The sequence below is a fragment of the Mytilus trossulus genome, chromosome 11 (assembly GCF_036588685.1).
Source record: "Mytilus trossulus isolate FHL-02 chromosome 11, PNRI_Mtr1.1.1.hap1, whole genome shotgun sequence".
Taxonomy (NCBI): Eukaryota; Metazoa; Mollusca; class Bivalvia; order Mytilida; family Mytilidae; genus Mytilus; species Mytilus trossulus.
The window spans coordinates 2,552,221-2,570,393 of record NC_086383.1 but is presented as its reverse complement, the minus strand read 5'-3'; positions in this window follow the sequence as shown (position 1 = coordinate 2,570,393).

Here is an 18,173-nt window from a genome sequence, read left to right as displayed (position 1 = left end):
AGGTCAAATTAGACATTTAGACAATTCCGATATTAGTACCGAAAAATAGTTAACGAATTCTTTAACCTTTTTTCCCTCATATAATTGCATCTTAACAGGGCTGTGTAGTTACTTATAATTATCTTCAAAGTAGAAAATGCTGATGTTGAGGTAACTGCGTCAATGTTACATAATATATACACAATTTCTAAAGATAGAGATTTCCTTTGTTCATCCATCGGAAAGATGCTGGATAGAAAACCTTGGTCAACATTTTCTTTAAAATAGAATAATTTATATTTGATCTTGTGAGCTTGATACTGTAAAATATGGTGCGTGGAAGTGAGTTTTAAATAAGTTCTTGACGTACGTACTATTTGTAAAAATATGTAGTTTCAAATGTCACATCATTATACCATATAACCCGAATTCTAACTGTAAAAAAATAACAAGTTTCTGGATAATCATATTTTCATTCAAAACTGAATATGGGAATGTGTCGTTGCATTGCGTGCTGCTTAGATTTAAAATAGGAGTAAAACTTTAATAAAATTCTGATCAGAAACAAACAAGTTTACTATTTGTCATTTTTATATAAAAACATATGCTTCCAATACCCCACATGTATTTGTCATGGGTATGTCCTGACTGAAGTTGCGCCTTCATTTACATGTATGATGTCACTATTCAAAAGGCAAACTGGTTTCGATAGAAAAATCTATATGAAGTTGTTTCCATTTAAAAAGTCTAATCACGACCGATGATATACAAAAACTCCTATTTTGCGAACATAACAGATTTTGACACAATAGATTTGGTAGGCATATGTCTTACAAATATCTCAGAGGAATATCCTGAACTTATAACGTATACTAAAAGTGATTCTGTAAAAGAAACAATAATTTAAAAAAAATCATTGCTTGTTATTATTCTACAGATTCAAAAGTAATAACTTAAAGCTCTATAACTATACATTTTACATCATATGTTCAATGCATCTGTGTCAAATCAATAAAAATACAATATAAAAATGAAGATGTGGTATGATTGCAAATGAGATAACTATCCACAAAAGACCAAATTGACACAAACATTAACAACTATAGGTCACCGTACGGCCTTCAACAATGAGCAAAGCCCATACCGCATAGTCAGCTATAAAAGGCCCCGACACATATGATGGTGACTGATAGGATTATTTAAGACTACATCACTTATAATTGTTTGATATTGAACAAAATGTACCTGATTTATTAGGTTTGATTGACAATGTAAACTGATAACAAGTGAATAACTTTAAATCTAAAGTACAACTTTTTATTTATTTAACTATGAACTTAACCTTTGACTTTTCACCTCAAAAATCAAAGTTTTCTTTTTTTTAGCATTGCGTTAGTCATACAAAACACAATCTTTTTTTTTATATAGTTACAAGGAATTGATCAGTAGCAGTTTGAGTCTAAACATAATAGACGTTTACCCTTCTTTTTATGTTTGATCGATATATGTCAATTTCTTTAGGCAAAGGGAAACTAAAGTTTTCATTTGAAGAGCATTTGTTACAAATTATTATATTTTCAGTAGCAATCTCCTTTGGATTGACATACAAACAGACAGACTTCGTACTAAGTTAGGAATATAAAAGTTGTTTCCATTCCTTTGGGTTGTTTTCGCCGTTAATTTTTCAACTTTATACAGAAATTTCCGTTTTTAATTTTCCTTAGAGTTTTTGTTATTTTCTTTTTTCATTCAACAATCTGCATTTCAGTCCAAACAATTTCCTTTTTCCAACGTTTTACCCCTGGCTTTCACATAAATATATAAAGTTTTGGCGTTCCTCGTTAATTAAATCAAGAATAGCGCATCTGAGTACCAAATACGAGCATTTGCTCGAAACCTCTGTTTGTGAACTGTAAATCCTCGGGGTTAACATAAGCACATGAGTCAGAGCTACGAGACCGATATTTAAAAACATTTTCCTTTAAAATACCCTTTAGTTAATTAAGATATTATTACGAATCTGACTTTTCGAATAAGACGTATCGCTGATTATACTTACATGAGTAGCACTATGGGTGCAACATGAGTAGCAAGAGCTGCTTTACATTCCGAGAACCTCAGAATCCACAGCTTTTTTTTGTTGGGTTCGTGTTGCTCAGTCTTCAGTTTTCTATACTGTGTTTGTTTACTGTATTATGGTCGATTTTCGTTTCTGAAATGGTGTTGTAATTTTGTTTAGGAATTATAAATTTGTTTTTGTATCTTTCCTCATTAGTTTACTGTCAACATGTTAGGACTCTCGGATCAAAATATTTAAATGCCAATTTGATCACTGATGACAAAAAAGTCAAAGTTGCTGGAAAAATTCTAACTTTAATGTTCTAGATAATAATTTCTTAATCTACTAAAGGGAAAATTGGCTACGATTCAACGTAGCAAAATCTGGTGTCAATAGAATATGAATCTTGAAATGAAATATTTAATACAGTTTAGCTGACAATTACCGTTCTTATCGGATAAGCCCCTTTATTTCAAACGAATGACATCAATTCAGTGCGAATTGTTGTTTATAACAGAACTTTATTTGAACATTCCACCTGAAAATCCACATTGGATGCTACGTAACAAATTGCAACTGCATACTCCGCTTGTATTGGATTGATCAGTTGTTCAATAAACGGTAGTTTATAATGTCGTCGCAAAGTGTTTCTCGAGTCGGTTTTGTTTTTTGCTCACTGTTGAAATCGTACATTGACAAATATTTACTAACATTTAGTTCTTTTGTAGATATCTATTGCATTTTACAAGTATTATGTCATTGGCAATCTTACTACATATTTGTATTTCATATTGAAACTAAAACTAGCTACAAAGAGTTGACTGTATTTAAGATAAGAAAAACAGACCACATGTGAAATAGAAACTGTTACAAACCTATAAATGATTAGAAAAAAGTGATATTTGTTGATGTTACCACCATTAGGGAAAATTGAATCTACAAAAATGAAATGACAATTCGATTATTCAAGGTCAAACAATTAGAAGAAGGTGTACATTGAATGAATATAATAATGTTGCTCAAACTAATCAACATAACTTATCGTTTTGCATTAATACGGTCGAATGGTGTTGTTAATCATGTTAATAGCGTAGAGCTTCTTAAATGTAACTTCATCATGGCATAAATATTAATGTTGATTTTTCTTTAAATTTGGAGAATTAATTTTCAATTTTATTCCGTTAGCTGATAAAAATTATATATTAACTTTTAGAAAACGACACTTACTGTGTGTCATTTTTTTAGAATAATATGAATATATACAGGTTTATTCATTAATTATTTTTGACAACCAAAATGTTTTTAATCACGAAATGCATTCATGCTTGTCTGAATGATAGTCAACTAGACACTCGATAACCTAATTTCGAATATCGTTTTGGATAAATAATCATACGTTAAGCTATTTTTTTTTGCTCTTATGATTCAAGAATATTTTAAAGGTAATAAGTATTCAAGTCAAAATGTTTAGCGTAGGGAACACAAATGATTTTAATTGAAATGTTAGTTAATCAACTAAGCATTGATTAAAATTAGTGTCAAGTAACACGGTCACAAGGATACATTTTACATTTTCTAAAAATCTACAACTTTAAAATAGACTCAAATTTCCAAAACATATATTTTTAACTCATGTTCATTTTCTTATCTTGACCTGTCTGAGAATGATAAATCAAATAGCTGTGTCAGAATTTTATCATTACTGTAAGTTTACTTTGAGACAAATATGCTTCTTTTTCTTATTCTTAAACTTTTATTTATTTTTTTAATTTGAACTTTCCGCAATTAAACGTTGAATATATATAATATGCAAATGTAACTCAATGCATTATACTATGACGTGCTTCTTTCGCTTTGTAAACAACACCGTGATAAAATTATCGATATATCCATACTTAGCACAGACTAAGAGTCGATGTTATAATTTGCCTACCACATAAATCCACATATATCGGAACCTATTTGAAAACGCAATGCAGATTGTATTAAATTAAATATTGCAATTGAAAAAAAAACTATAAAAGTTTTATTCTTATTTGGATGGATGAGAAAAAGAATTAAGGCACATTAATTTGGAGCAATCAACAAAAAAAAAATAAGATAAAAATCTGCAATAGTCCTTTCAAAACATGACTTCATACAAATGATAACACTTAGTTTAAGGTTTTTTCGTTACGTGAACAATCAAAATTCGTATAATATTAAATTGAAATTAATTTTGAGGTAGGTGTTTTTTCTCTTTCTATTTCTCGTATTATTTGCGTAGTTACTGCTTTCAGCAAGTCATCATCGCGGATTCTTAGTTACAAAAAGTTAAACTTTGGATTTGACGGAAGCGTACGAGAAACACAAGTTAATTTTGAAATGTTGGTTTGAAACAATTAAGAACAATTTATTCTAGCGTTTATTTACAAAATAATTCATGCAAGCTACACATTTATTTGAATGCTTTAGTTTTATCTTACAGTGATTTTAAAGACCGTATTTTTCCTATTAGAATCGAAATAATTCATTGAAGCCGTAGATTTATTGTAAATTTGCACTTGGCCTTGGCCATGATACTAGTATTCATTAATTTAATCCTTTGCTATGGCTCAGAATAAAATTCCTATATCACGACATACTTAAATTTCCAAGACGAAACTGACGTGCGTCTGGTGTATCAACTTATAATCCTGGGACCTTTGATAAGTTTTTCTTCTGTTTTTCCCCCAACAAATATATGGCTTCCATGAATTATTCTTATACAACAATACTGTTCAGGCTAATTCAAAACCGCCTTCTTTAGTTGCTTTTGTTAATATTAATTGTGTAACAAATAACGACCTCAACATATGGAAAATACCTTAATGCCATGATCACAGATAATTTCAATTTCCTTCGGCTGAACAGTAGATTTTGACAGCATGCAAGCAACCGTTGAATATGGAGCAAATTGTTTAACTGATAAAGCCTTATTTTTTCTTTCTCCAAAGAGAATTTCTATGATAGTAGGTGTGTAAAAAGAAAAGTACCATAACAGAGCTTTTCAGAAGATAAAATTGAGGATGGAAATGGGAAATGTGTCAAAGAGACAACAACCCGACTATAGAAAAAACAACAGCAGAAGGTCCCCACCAGGTCTTCAATATAGCTAGAAATTCCCGCACTCGGATAAACTATTTCCTAAAAATGTATATATGTTTTTAAATTTTCGGAATCAGAATGAAAAAAAAGAGTCTGGTCCACATGATTTAGTAAAGTGTGTTGTAAATGATCAGGAAAACATTCAATTATTACTATTATTGTACGTTTTATTTACAGAACCAACAATGACTTACTTGCTGATGATATTTGTCTGCATAATACTATATGTTTGTACATCAAGTAGCAACATGACATGCTCACAATGCTCACCAGGCTCACAATGCTCACCAGACTCACCATATTCGCCTTTTCTGTGCAGACATGGCAGACTCGCTTATTCAACTTTGAGACAGGAAAAGGAAGCAACCAAAGAAAAATTTCAATTCAAATAAAAATCGTGTGAATATAATAGTTACAAGAGAGATTGCAACTCAAAGTCACAGATAAACGTATCGAAGTATTTGAAATATATAATCTATAGTAATAGACGTTCAGCTTTGTTAATCATGCCTTCATAACAAATCAAAGTTTATCGCATATTGGTGTTTGTAGAATACAATTTTTCTGCACCTGTTCAAGGTCAAATATTTTTGAAGCCATACAAACACATAAAAGCTAAATGCTACATTCAAAATCGGGCATTTGGATCATGTGAGATAATCAATAAGCTTTGATTAATCTACCAAGAAATAAATCAATTAATCAGTAAAACGTACCTAAATAAGAAAGGATATATCTAAACATAACAACAATAAGTTCTAAACAACAATGCACTAAAATAAACCTAATCAAATGGAAGCAAAGTAAATATGATCAAGAAATCAGAATTAGAAGATTCTAGTCATTCAATAAAAAATCCGGAATAAAATCCTACAAAGAACCTAAAATAAATTGACTGAAAATCACTGTAAATATACCAAAAAAAAAAATTAGATAATTTTGACACTTTTCCCTGAACTTATCTTGTGGAAATTCTGTGATTTTAAATTATCTTATATGGTCAAAACTTTTGTCAGTTAGTGTAGTTTTAACCATATAATACTTCACAAGAACAAGATAAAAAAAAATAAAGATACAATGAATAATAATTACCAACAGAATCTTAAAATAGTGTTTTCGGAAATGATGCTTTCAACATATTTATTGTAATTGACTGTTTCACTGGGTTTACCATATGAAAGTTATTTCAACAACATGTGTATTGCATCTCGGAACATTTTGTGGATACTCAGAGGAACGAATTAATTTTGTTCTATTCTTCATAACATGGAAACGAAAAATCTGAAATAAAAAAAAGGGAACTTACGTCAATAGATATTGGATCAATTTCTATGAAACTCTCCAATCTCTGAAAAAATATTTTTTCATAAAAGAATGAGAGATGATTGACTTCTAATGGTGAAAGCAAAAGAGTCTGAAATTGACTTTATGTTTGAAAATGCAAATAAACAACATGACCTGCTAAAGTTCACGTACGAATGCAATAAACAGTCCATACAATTTCTAGACCTAGAAATCTTCAAGGGCGAACGCTTCAAAAATACTGGTGTTTTAGACCTGAAATGTTTTACAAAGAAAACTGAAAAATTCCAATATCTTCATAAAAACTCAAACCATCCCATCTCAAACTTTAAATTTTTTATTAAAGGCGAAGGCATTCGTATACTTAGAAACACCAACAATGAAAGTGAATTTCAAATAAGAAAAAAATCTCTTTATTGAAAAACTGTTAGTAAGAGGATATACACGGAAATTGGTAGAAAAATTCTATCAAAAATCAAATTCCAAGACAGACAAATTAAATTAAAGAAAAAGAACAAAGTCGAAAATAAATACAATGTATCATTCATTACAAATTATCATCCTCAAGCAGAAAAACTTCAAAAAGTATTCAGGAAATACTGGCATCTTATTAAAACGGATTCTACAATAGGTGCTAAGTTCCATAAAAACCTATCAATATGTTTCAAAAGAAACAGAAACATAGGTGAATTAGTTAAACGAACTATAAAATAATTTATCTAAACCTCACAGTTCCTACTAAACATATAACTGTGCGGAACTAATTAATGACCATCATGTAAACAACACATGTAAACTGATATTCTTCTGAGGACAAATTCGTACTCTGAAACGCTTAATTAATTAATTCAACATTGATTGAAAAAGTTAAGAAAAACAAAAAACAAAAAACAAATCAAAAAGTGGAATTATTAAAAAAACACAATTCAGAAACGGTTTAAAATATTTAGAATTAAAAAAAAAAAAAAAGTAAATAAATTAAAAATCAAAACTCAAAAAATCAAAACTAAAACAATAGGGGTGGTTTCTGATGAAGGTTTCCCTGGAATAAAAACATTTCCGAAATAACCCGAAACATTGCGTACATAGCACAGTATCAATGTAAGGCCAGAGATATGATTCGCACCTAAATGGGTGGATATTGGATCAATTTCTATGAAATTATGTCTAGATCTTATCTTATTGATCTCATCCGTGCATCTGATCACTTGTGATCATGGTCCCTGTTTGTGGCTGCTAAAAATTGTATCTCTGAGCTTGATACTGTGCTACATACAACCAAATATTGAAAACATTAAATTTTAACATCAAAATTCATCCTCAAAATCAAAAACAAAATACAAATCCTAAAATAAAACCTAATAATTATTTTAATTGAAATTTAAACACTTATTAACATTAAAACCAGATTGAAAATAAAAAACTGGTCAAAAGTCATTTATAGACTTAACCAATTAAATCATGTATAATACTAAACCACGCCCATCTAAATAACAATGGTCAAAGACACTATTTAAGGTTGCTGCAAATTTTAAAGCTTAAAACTTTTGTAAACTTCACTAGTTCAAGTATAATCAACGCAAAGCAACACACCATGGCTGAAAATCTGGATTTTAGTATTTCCACAGAAAATCTGTACTCTGATGAAAATCTGGATTTAAACGATGACTTCACCATACCTTGCAGTCAAATCCCAAACAGTCAAAAACCTAAAGATGAAATCGAAATCGCTGAAGAGGGAGTGCAAACTATTACAGAACTCAGTAAGAGAAGAAATCCTCTTTTGACAATGAAAACTTTGTTGGAGTTCCAAAAGAAACACTCCATTAAATCTGGAATAATATCCGTGCATTTCAATGGAAACGTAGGACCGAAGACCAACAATGAGGTCAACGCAGATATCAACAAAACATTGAAACCTGCAATAGACAATCTTCAGGATTCTATAATACAAGTGCTGAACGAACATATTAATAAACTGAATGTGATGCTAAGTGATGCATATACTGAAACAATAGAATCCATTGGAGTAACTACGGAAAAAAGTGGTGACGCAAGAAATATGTTAAATAGAAAGTCTAGGGAAATAAATGATGAGTTCGAAAAACGCTTAAGAAATTATTCAAAAAGCTTAAAATATGAAACCAGAAAGAATACTCCTAGCAGAAGGAAACCAGAAACTAAAAAGAATGGAAATGAAAAAGTATTGAATGAACTAGCCAAACTGTTAGCCAAACACAAATAACGGATTACATGCATAAAGTGAAAAGTAATTATGAATAAACAAGGAAATATCTCATTCCTATCCATATGGATTAAAACGAACAGTAATTACAAATTTCATAATTAGTTCATGCGAGATAAATCTGTAATTATTACTAATTAAACCATATCGAATCTATATCAAACTTTTGTCTTTTATCAAATGGTTACTGAAATACATTAACTCTACTTTTGCTTTTACTTGGATTGTTGATATATTGCAAATTAATGACAGTAAATCAATAAACCTGGGAATATTTTATCCCTAGGTTTGTTTATTTATTGCCTACTGCGTATCCACGATTGATCTAGATAGCAATTATAGATACTGACCAAACAATAATGAAGAAGGACACACCCCTTGTCTTGTGGTCATTACACAATTAAAAACATCCAATGAGAATAGTGATACAGAATCATATTTAAGTATATGAAATACTACAAAATAAAATTGTTACCAATGCAAAAATAAAAGCATGGGAAAACATAGAAGACTTAATAAAAACAAGAAAAAGTATAAAAACATTGAAAAATTCAAAGCAGTTAAAAATAAAATAAAACTACATAAAAAAGAAATCAAGCTTAAAATTGCAAAACAATTTGTGCTGAACCTATCCTCTAAAACATTATCACATCCAGAAACATTAGTTCTTGCTAAAGGACTAAACTTTGTTCCAACAACAAAAACATCCACAAAACAAATAATGAAAGATTTTAAAAAAACGGAAAGAAATTTGAGACTCTCATACTTTTTCCTTGAAAATCGAAATATACATAGTAAAATTCATCCTTTCAAGGAGAAATCAAAATTTTCGGTGCCAGCATTTGCCGACAACCCTATTGAAAAATATATGTTCTATACGAAAATGGAATTATCTAAATATGTCCCTAAAACTGAATTTAACCTTTCACTACATGAAAGGAATTGTCTAAATTTCCAATAATGAATTTACCTTTCATGGAAATTCATATCGACAAATCATTGGAGCATCAATGGGAGCAACAGCTTCCCCTGAAATATGTGACATTGCTATTTACAATCACATAAACTCAATCCTAAAAAACTCTCCAATCTCTGAAAAAATAATTTTTCATAAAAGAATGAGAGATGATGGACTTCTAATGGTGAAAGCAAAAGAGTCTGAAATTGACTTTATGTTTGAAAATGCAAATAAACAACATGACCTGCTAAAGTTCACGTACGAATGCAATAAACAGTCCATAAAATTTCTAGACCAGGAAATCTTCAAGGGCGAACGCTTCAAAAATACTGGTGTTTTAGACCTGAAATGTTTTACAAAGAAAACTGAAAAATTCCAATATCTTCATAAAACTCAAACCATCCCATCTCAAACTTTAAATCTTTTATTAAAGGCGAAGGCATTCGTATACTTAGAAACACCAACAATGAAAGTGAATTTCAAACCAGAAAAAATTCTCTTTATTGAAAAACTGTTAGTAAGAGGATATACACGGAAATTGGTGGAACAAATTCTATCAAAAATCAAATTCCAAGACAGACAAATTAAATTAAAGAAAAAGAACAAAGTTGAAAATAAATACAATGTATCATTCATTACAAATTATCATCCTCAAGCAGAAAAACTTCAAAAAGTATTCAGGAAATACTGGCATCTTATTAAAACGGATTCTACAATAGGTGCTAAGTTCCATAAAAACCTATCAATAGGTTTCAAAAGAAACAGAAACATATGTGAATTAGTTAAACGAACTATAAAATAATTTACCTAAACCTCACAGTTCCTACTAAACATATAACTGTGCGGAACTAATTAATGTCCATCATGTAAACAACACATGTAAACTGATATTCTTCTGAGGACCAATTCGTACTCTGAAACGCTTAATTAATTATTTCAACATTGATTGAAAAAGTTAAGAAAAACAAAAAACAAATCAAAAAGTGGAATTATTAAAAAAACACAATTCAGAAACGGTTTAAAATATTTAGAATTAAAAAAAAAAAAAAAAAAAAAAAAAATTAAAGTAAAATAGTAATAAAAAAGAAAATAAATTAAAAATCAAAACTCAAAAAATCAAAACAAAAACAATAGGGGTGGTTTCTGATGAAGGTTTCCCTGGAATAAAAACATTTCCGAAATAACCCGAAACATTGCGTACATAGCACAGTATCAATGTAAGGCCAGAGATATGATTCGCACCTAAATGGGTGGATATTGGATCAATTTCTATGAAATTATGTCTAGATCTTATCTTATTGATCTCATCCGTGCATCTGATCAGTTGTGATCATGGTCCCTGTTTGTGGCTGCTAAAAATTGTATCTCTGAGCTTGATACTGTGCTACATACAACCAAATATTGAAAAAATTAAATTTTAACATCAAAATTCATCCTCAAAATCAAAAACAAAATACAAATCCTAAAATAAAACCTAATAATTATTTTAATTGAAATTTAAACACTTATTAACATTAAAACCAGATTGAAAATAAAAAACTGGTCAAAAGTCATTTATAGACTTAACCAATTAAATCATGTATAATACTAAACCACGCCCATCTAAATAACAATGGTCAAAGACACTATTTAAGGTTGCTGCAAATTTTAAAGCTTAAAACTTTTGTAAACTTCACTAGTTAAAGTATAATCAACGCAAAGCAACACACCATGGCTAAAAATCTGGATTTTAGTATTTCCACAGAAAATCTGTACCCTGATGAAAATCTGGATTTAAACGATGACTTCACCATACCTTGCAGTCAAATCCCAAACAGTCAAAAACCTAAAGATGAAATCGAAATCGCTGAGGAGGGAGTGCAAACTATTACAGAACTCAGTAAGAGAAGAAATCCTCTTTTGACAATGAAAACTTTGTTGGAGTTCCAAAAGAAACACTCCATTAAATCTGGAATAATATCCGTGCATTTCAATGGAAACGTAGGACCGAAGACCAACAATGAGGTCAACGCAGATATCAACAAAACATTGAAACCTGCAATAGACAATCTTCAGGATTCTATAATACAAGTGCTGAACGAACATATTAATAAACTGAATGTGATGCTAAGTGATGCATATACTGAAACAATAGAATCCATTGGAGTAACTACGGAAAAAAGTGGTGACGCAAGAAATATGTTAAATAGAAAGTCTAGGGAAATAAATGATGAGTTCGAAAAACGCTTAAGAAATTATTCAAAAAGCTTAAAATATGAAACCAGAAAGAATACTCCTAGCAGAAGGAAACCAGAAACTAAAAAGAATGGAAATGAAAAAGTATTGAATGAACTAGCCAAACTGTTAGCCAAACACAAATAACGGATTACATGCATAAAGTGAAAAGTAATTATGAATAAACAAGGAAATATCTCATTCCTATCCATATGGATTAAAACGAACAGTAATTACAAATTTCATAATTATTTCATGCGAGATAAATCTGTAATTATTACTAATTAAACCATATAGAATCTATATCAAACTTTTGTCTTTTATCAAATGGTTACTGAAATACATAAACTCTACTTTTGCTTTTACTTGGATTGTTGATATATTGCAAATTAATGACAGTAAATCAATAAACCTGGGAATATTTTATCCCTAGGTTTGTTTATTTATTGCCTACTGCGTATCCACGATTGATCTAGATAGCAATTATAGATACTGACCAAACAATAATGAAGAAGGACACACCCCTTGTGGTCATTACACAATTAAAAACATCCAATGAGAATAGTGATACAGAATCATATTTAAGTATATGAAATACTACAAAATAAAATTATTACCAATGCAAAAATAAAAGCATGGGAAAACATAGAAGACTTAATAAAAACAAGAAAAAGTATAAAAACATTGAAAAATTCAAAGCAGTTAAAAATAAAATAAAACTACATAAAAAAGAAATCAAGCTTAAAATTGCCAAACAATTTGTGCTGAACCTATCCTCTAAAACATTATCACATCCAGAAACATTAGTTCTTGCTAAAGGACTAAACTTTGTTCCAACAACAAAAACATCCACAAAACAAATAATGAAAGATTTAAAAAAAAACGGAAAGAAATTTGAGACTCTCATACTTTTTCCTTGAAAATCGAAATATACACAGTAAAATTCATCCTTTCAAGGAGAAATCAAAATTTTCGTTGCCGGCATTTGCCGACAACCCTATTCAAAAATATATTTTCTATACGAAAATGGAATTATCTAAATATGTCCCTAAAACTGAATTTAACCTTTCACTACAAGAAAGGAATTGTCTAAATTTCCAATAATGAATTTACCTTTCATGGAAATTCATATCGACAAATCATTGGAGCATCAATGGGAGCAACAGCTTCCCCTGAAATATGTGACATTGCTATTTACAATCACATAAACTCAATCCTAAAAAACTCTCCAATCTCTGAAAAAATAATTTTTCATAAAAGAATGAGAGATGATGGACTTCTAATGGTGAAAGCAAAAGAGTCTGAAATTGACTTTATGTTTGAAAATGCAAATAAACAACATGACCTGCTAAAGTTCACGTACGAATGCAATAAACAGTCCATAAAATTTCTAGACCAGGAAATCTTCAAGGGCGAACGCTTCAAAAATACTGGTGTTTTAGACCTGAAATGTTTTACAAAGAAAACTGAAAAATTCCAATATCTTCATAAAAACTCAAACCATCCCATCTCAAACTTTAAATCTTTTATTAAAGGCGAAGGCATTCGTATACTTAGAAACACCAACAATGAAAGTGAATTTCAAACCAGAAAAAATTCTCTTTATTGAAAAACTGTTAGTAAGAGGATATACACGGAAATTGGTGGAACAAATTCTATCAAAAATCAAATTCCAAGACAGACAAATTAAATTAAAGAAAAAGAACAAAGTTGAAAATAAATACAATGTATCATTCATTACAAATTATCATCCTCAAGCAGAAAAACTTCAAAAAGTATTCAGGAAATACTGGCATCTTATTAAAACGGATTCTACAATAGGTGCTAAGTTCCATAAAAACCTATCAATAGGTTTCAAAAGAAACAGAAACATATGTGAATTAGTTAAACGAACTATAAAATAATTTACCTAAACCTCACAGTTCCTACTAAACATATAACTGTGCGGAACTAATTAATGACCATCATGTAAACAACACATGTAAACTGATATTCTTCTGAGGACCAATTCGTACTCTGAAACGCTTAATTAATTATTTCAACATTGATTGAAAAAGTTAAGAAAAACAAAAAACAAATCAAAAAGTGGAATTATTAAAAAAACACAATTCAGAAACGGTTTAAAATATTTAGAATTAAAAAAAAAAAAAAAAAAAAAAATTAAAGTAAAATAGTAATAAAAAAGAAATAAATTAAAAATCAAAACTCAAAAAATCAAAACAAAAACAATAGGGGTGGTTTCTGATGAAGGTTTCCCTGGAATAAAAACATTTCCGAAATAACCCGAAACATTGCGTACATAGCACAGTATCAATGTAAGGCCAGAGATATGATTCGCACCTAAATGGGTGGATATTGGATCAATTTCTATGAAATTATGTCTAGATCTTATCTTATTGATCGCATCCGTGCATCTGATCACTTGTGATCATGGTCCCTGTTTGTGGCTGCTAAAAATTGTATCTCTGAGCTTGATACTGTGCTACATACAACCAAATATTGAAAAAATTAAATTTTAACATCAAAATTCATCCTCAAAATCAAAAACAAAATACAAATCCTAAAATAAAACCTAATAATTATTTTAATTGAAATTTAAACACTTATTAACATTAAAACCAGATTGAAAATAAAAAACTGGTCAAAAGTCATTTATAGACTTAACCAATTAAATCATGTATAATACTAAACCACGCCCATCTAAATAACAATGGTCAAAGACACTATTTAAGGTTGCTGCAAATTTTAAAGCTTAAAACTTTTGTAAACTTCACTAGTTAAAGTATAATCAACGCAAAGCAACACACCATGGCTAAAAATCTGGATTTTAGTATTTCCACAGAAAATCTGTACCCTGATGAAAATCTGGATTTAAACGATGACTTCACCATACCTTGCAGTCAAATCCCAAACAGTCAAAAACCTAAAGATGAAATCGAAATCGCTGAGGAGGGAGTGCAAACTATTACAGAACTCAGTAAGAGAAGAAATCCTCTTTTGACAATGAAAACTTTGTTGGAGTTCCAAAAGAAACACTCCATTAAATCTGGAATAATATCCGTGCATTTCAATGGAAACGTAGGACCGAAGACCAACAATGAGGTCAACGCAGATATCAACAAAACATTGAAACCTGCAATAGACAATCTTCAGGATTCTATAATACAAGTGCTGAACGAACATATTAATAAACTGAATGTGATGCTAAGTGATGCATATACTGAAACAATATAATCCATTGGAGTAACTACGGAAAAAAGTGGTGACGCAAGAAATATGTTAAATAGAAAGTCTAGGGAAATAAATGATGAGTTCGAAAAACGCTTAAGAAATTATTCAAAAAGCTTAAAATATGAAACCAGAAAGAATACTCCTAGCAGAAGGAAACCAGAAACTAAAAAGAATGGAAATGAAAAAGTATTGAATGAACTAGCCAAACTGTTAGCCAAACACAAATAACGGATTACATGCATAAAGTGAAAAGTAATTATGAATAAACAAGGAAATATCTCATTCCTATCCATATGGATTAAAACGAACAGTAATTACAAATTTCATAATTATTTCATGCGAGATAAATCTGTAATTATTACTAATTAAACCATATAGAATCTATATCAAACTTTTGTCTTTTATCAAATGGTTACTGAAATACATAAACTCTACTTTTGCTTTTACTTGGATTGTTGATATATTGCAAATTAATGACAGTAAATCAATAAACCTGGGAATATTTTATCCCTAGGTTTGTTTATTTATTGCCTACTGCGTATCCACGATTGATCTAGATAGCAATTATAGATACTGACCAAACAATAATGAAGAAGGACACACCCCTTGTGGTCATTACACAATTAAAAACATCCAATGAGAATAGTGATACAGAATCATATTTAAGTATATGAAATACTACAAAATAAAATTATTACCAATGCAAAAATAAAAGCATGGGAAAACATAGAAGACTTAATAAAAACAAGAAAAAGTATAAAAACATTGAAAAATTCAAAGCAGTTAAAAATAAAATAAAACTACATAAAAAAGAAATCAAGCTTAAAATTGCAAAACAATTTGTGCTGAACCTATCCTCTAAAACATTATCACATCCAGAAACATTAGTTCTTGCTAAAGGACTAAACTTTGTTCCAACAACAAAAACATCCACAAAACAAATAATGAAAGATTTAAAAAAAACGGAAAGAAATTTGAGACTCTCATACTTTTTCCTTGAAAATCGAAATATACACAGTAAAATTCATCCTTTCAAGGAGAAATCAAAATTTTCGGTGCCGGCATTTGCCGACAACCCTATTCAAAAATATATTTTCTATACGAAAATGGAATTATCTAAATATGTCCCTAAAACTGAATTTAACCTTTCACTACAAGAAAGAAATTGTCTAAATTTCCAATAATGAATTTACCTTTCATGGAAATTCATATCGACAAATCATTGGAGCATCAATGGGAGCAACAGCTTCCCCTGAAATATGTGACATTGCTATTTACAATCACATAAACTCAATCCTAAAAAACTCTCCAATCTCTGAAAAAATAATTTTTCATAAAAGAATGAGAGATGATGGACTTCTAATGGTGAAAGCAAAAGAGTCTGAAATTGACTTTATGTTTGAAAATGCAAATAAACAACATGACCTGCTAAAGTTCACGTACGAATGCAATAAACAGTCCATAAAATTTCTAGACCTAGAAATCTTCAAGGGCGAACGCTTCAAAAATACTGGTGTTTTAGACCTGAAATGTTTTACAAAGAAAACTGAAAAATTCCAATATCTTCATAAAAACTCAAACCATTCCATCTCAAACTTTAAATCTTTTATTAAAGGCGAAGGCATTCGTATACTTAGAAACACCAACAATGAAAGTGAATTTCAAACCAGAAAAAATCTCTTTATTGAAAAACTGTTAGTAAGAGGATATAAACGGAAATTGGTAGAACAAATTCTATCAAAAATCAAATTCCAAGACAGACAAATTAAATTAAAGAAAAAGAACAAAGTTGAAAATAAATACAATGTATCATTCATTAAAAATTATCATCCTCAAGCAGAAAAACTTCAAAAAGTATTCAGGAAATACTGGCATCTTATTAAAACGGATTCTACAATAGGTGCTAAGTTCCATAAAAACCTATCAATAGGTTTCAAAAGAAACAGAAACATTGGTGAGTTAGTTAAACGAACTATAAAATAATTTATCTAAACCTCACAGTTCCTACTAAACATTTAACTGTGCGGAACTAATTAATGACCATCATGTAAACAACACATGTAAACTGATATTCTTCTGAGGACCAATTCGTACTCTGAAACGCTTAATTAATTAATTCAACATTGATTGAAAAAGTTAAGAAAAACAAAAAACAAATCAAAAAGTGGAATTATTAAAAAAACACAATTCAGAAACGGTTTAAAATATTTAGAATTAAAAAAAAAAAAAAAAAAAAAAAAAAAATTAAAGTAAAATTATAGTAATAAAAAAGAAATAAATTAAAAATCAAAAATCAAAAAATCAAAACAAATCAAAACAAAAACAATAGGGGTGGTCTCTGATGAAGGTTTCCCTGGAGTAAAAACATTTCCGAAATAACCCGAAACATTGCGTACATAGCACAGTATCAATGTAAGGCCAGAGATATGATTCGCACCTAAATGGGTGGATATTGGATCAATTTCTATGAAAAAAATCAACAAAGTTCCATAAAAGTTTGATGAAGCGTTTTTAGTAATTGTCCGAAGTGCATACGACGGAAGGACAGACGGACGGACAATGGTATACCATAATAGGTCCCGTCTTAGACGGGCGTATAAACGTATTAACATTTCGAAGAGTGTTATTCCATGCTATTTTATTCAACATGTTCAACAGAACACAGCTTTTCGAATATGGAGTTTTCATCAGATATCCAATGCATCATCGTTATACTAATAACAATAATTATATCAGCCCAAGACTCCCATATCAAGCCAGAGGGCTTTAGCCCGAGGGCTTGATATGGGTCGTGGGCTGATACCATGGGCCATATGGAAAATGACATGTTATAATCTATTTATCTCATATTTTCAAGCAGGAGAAAACAAATAGCTTACACCAAATTATGTTTGATATTTCATCAAAAATGAAAAAGATATTTAACGAAAACAATAAATAAATGTATCACTGTGCCGTTGAGTTAAAAAAGTTCGTATCACAGTTGGTTAACAACGTTTTGTGAAAAGTTTCAGAAATAAATTAACAATAAATGTATTAATTCTAAGAATTGCAAATAT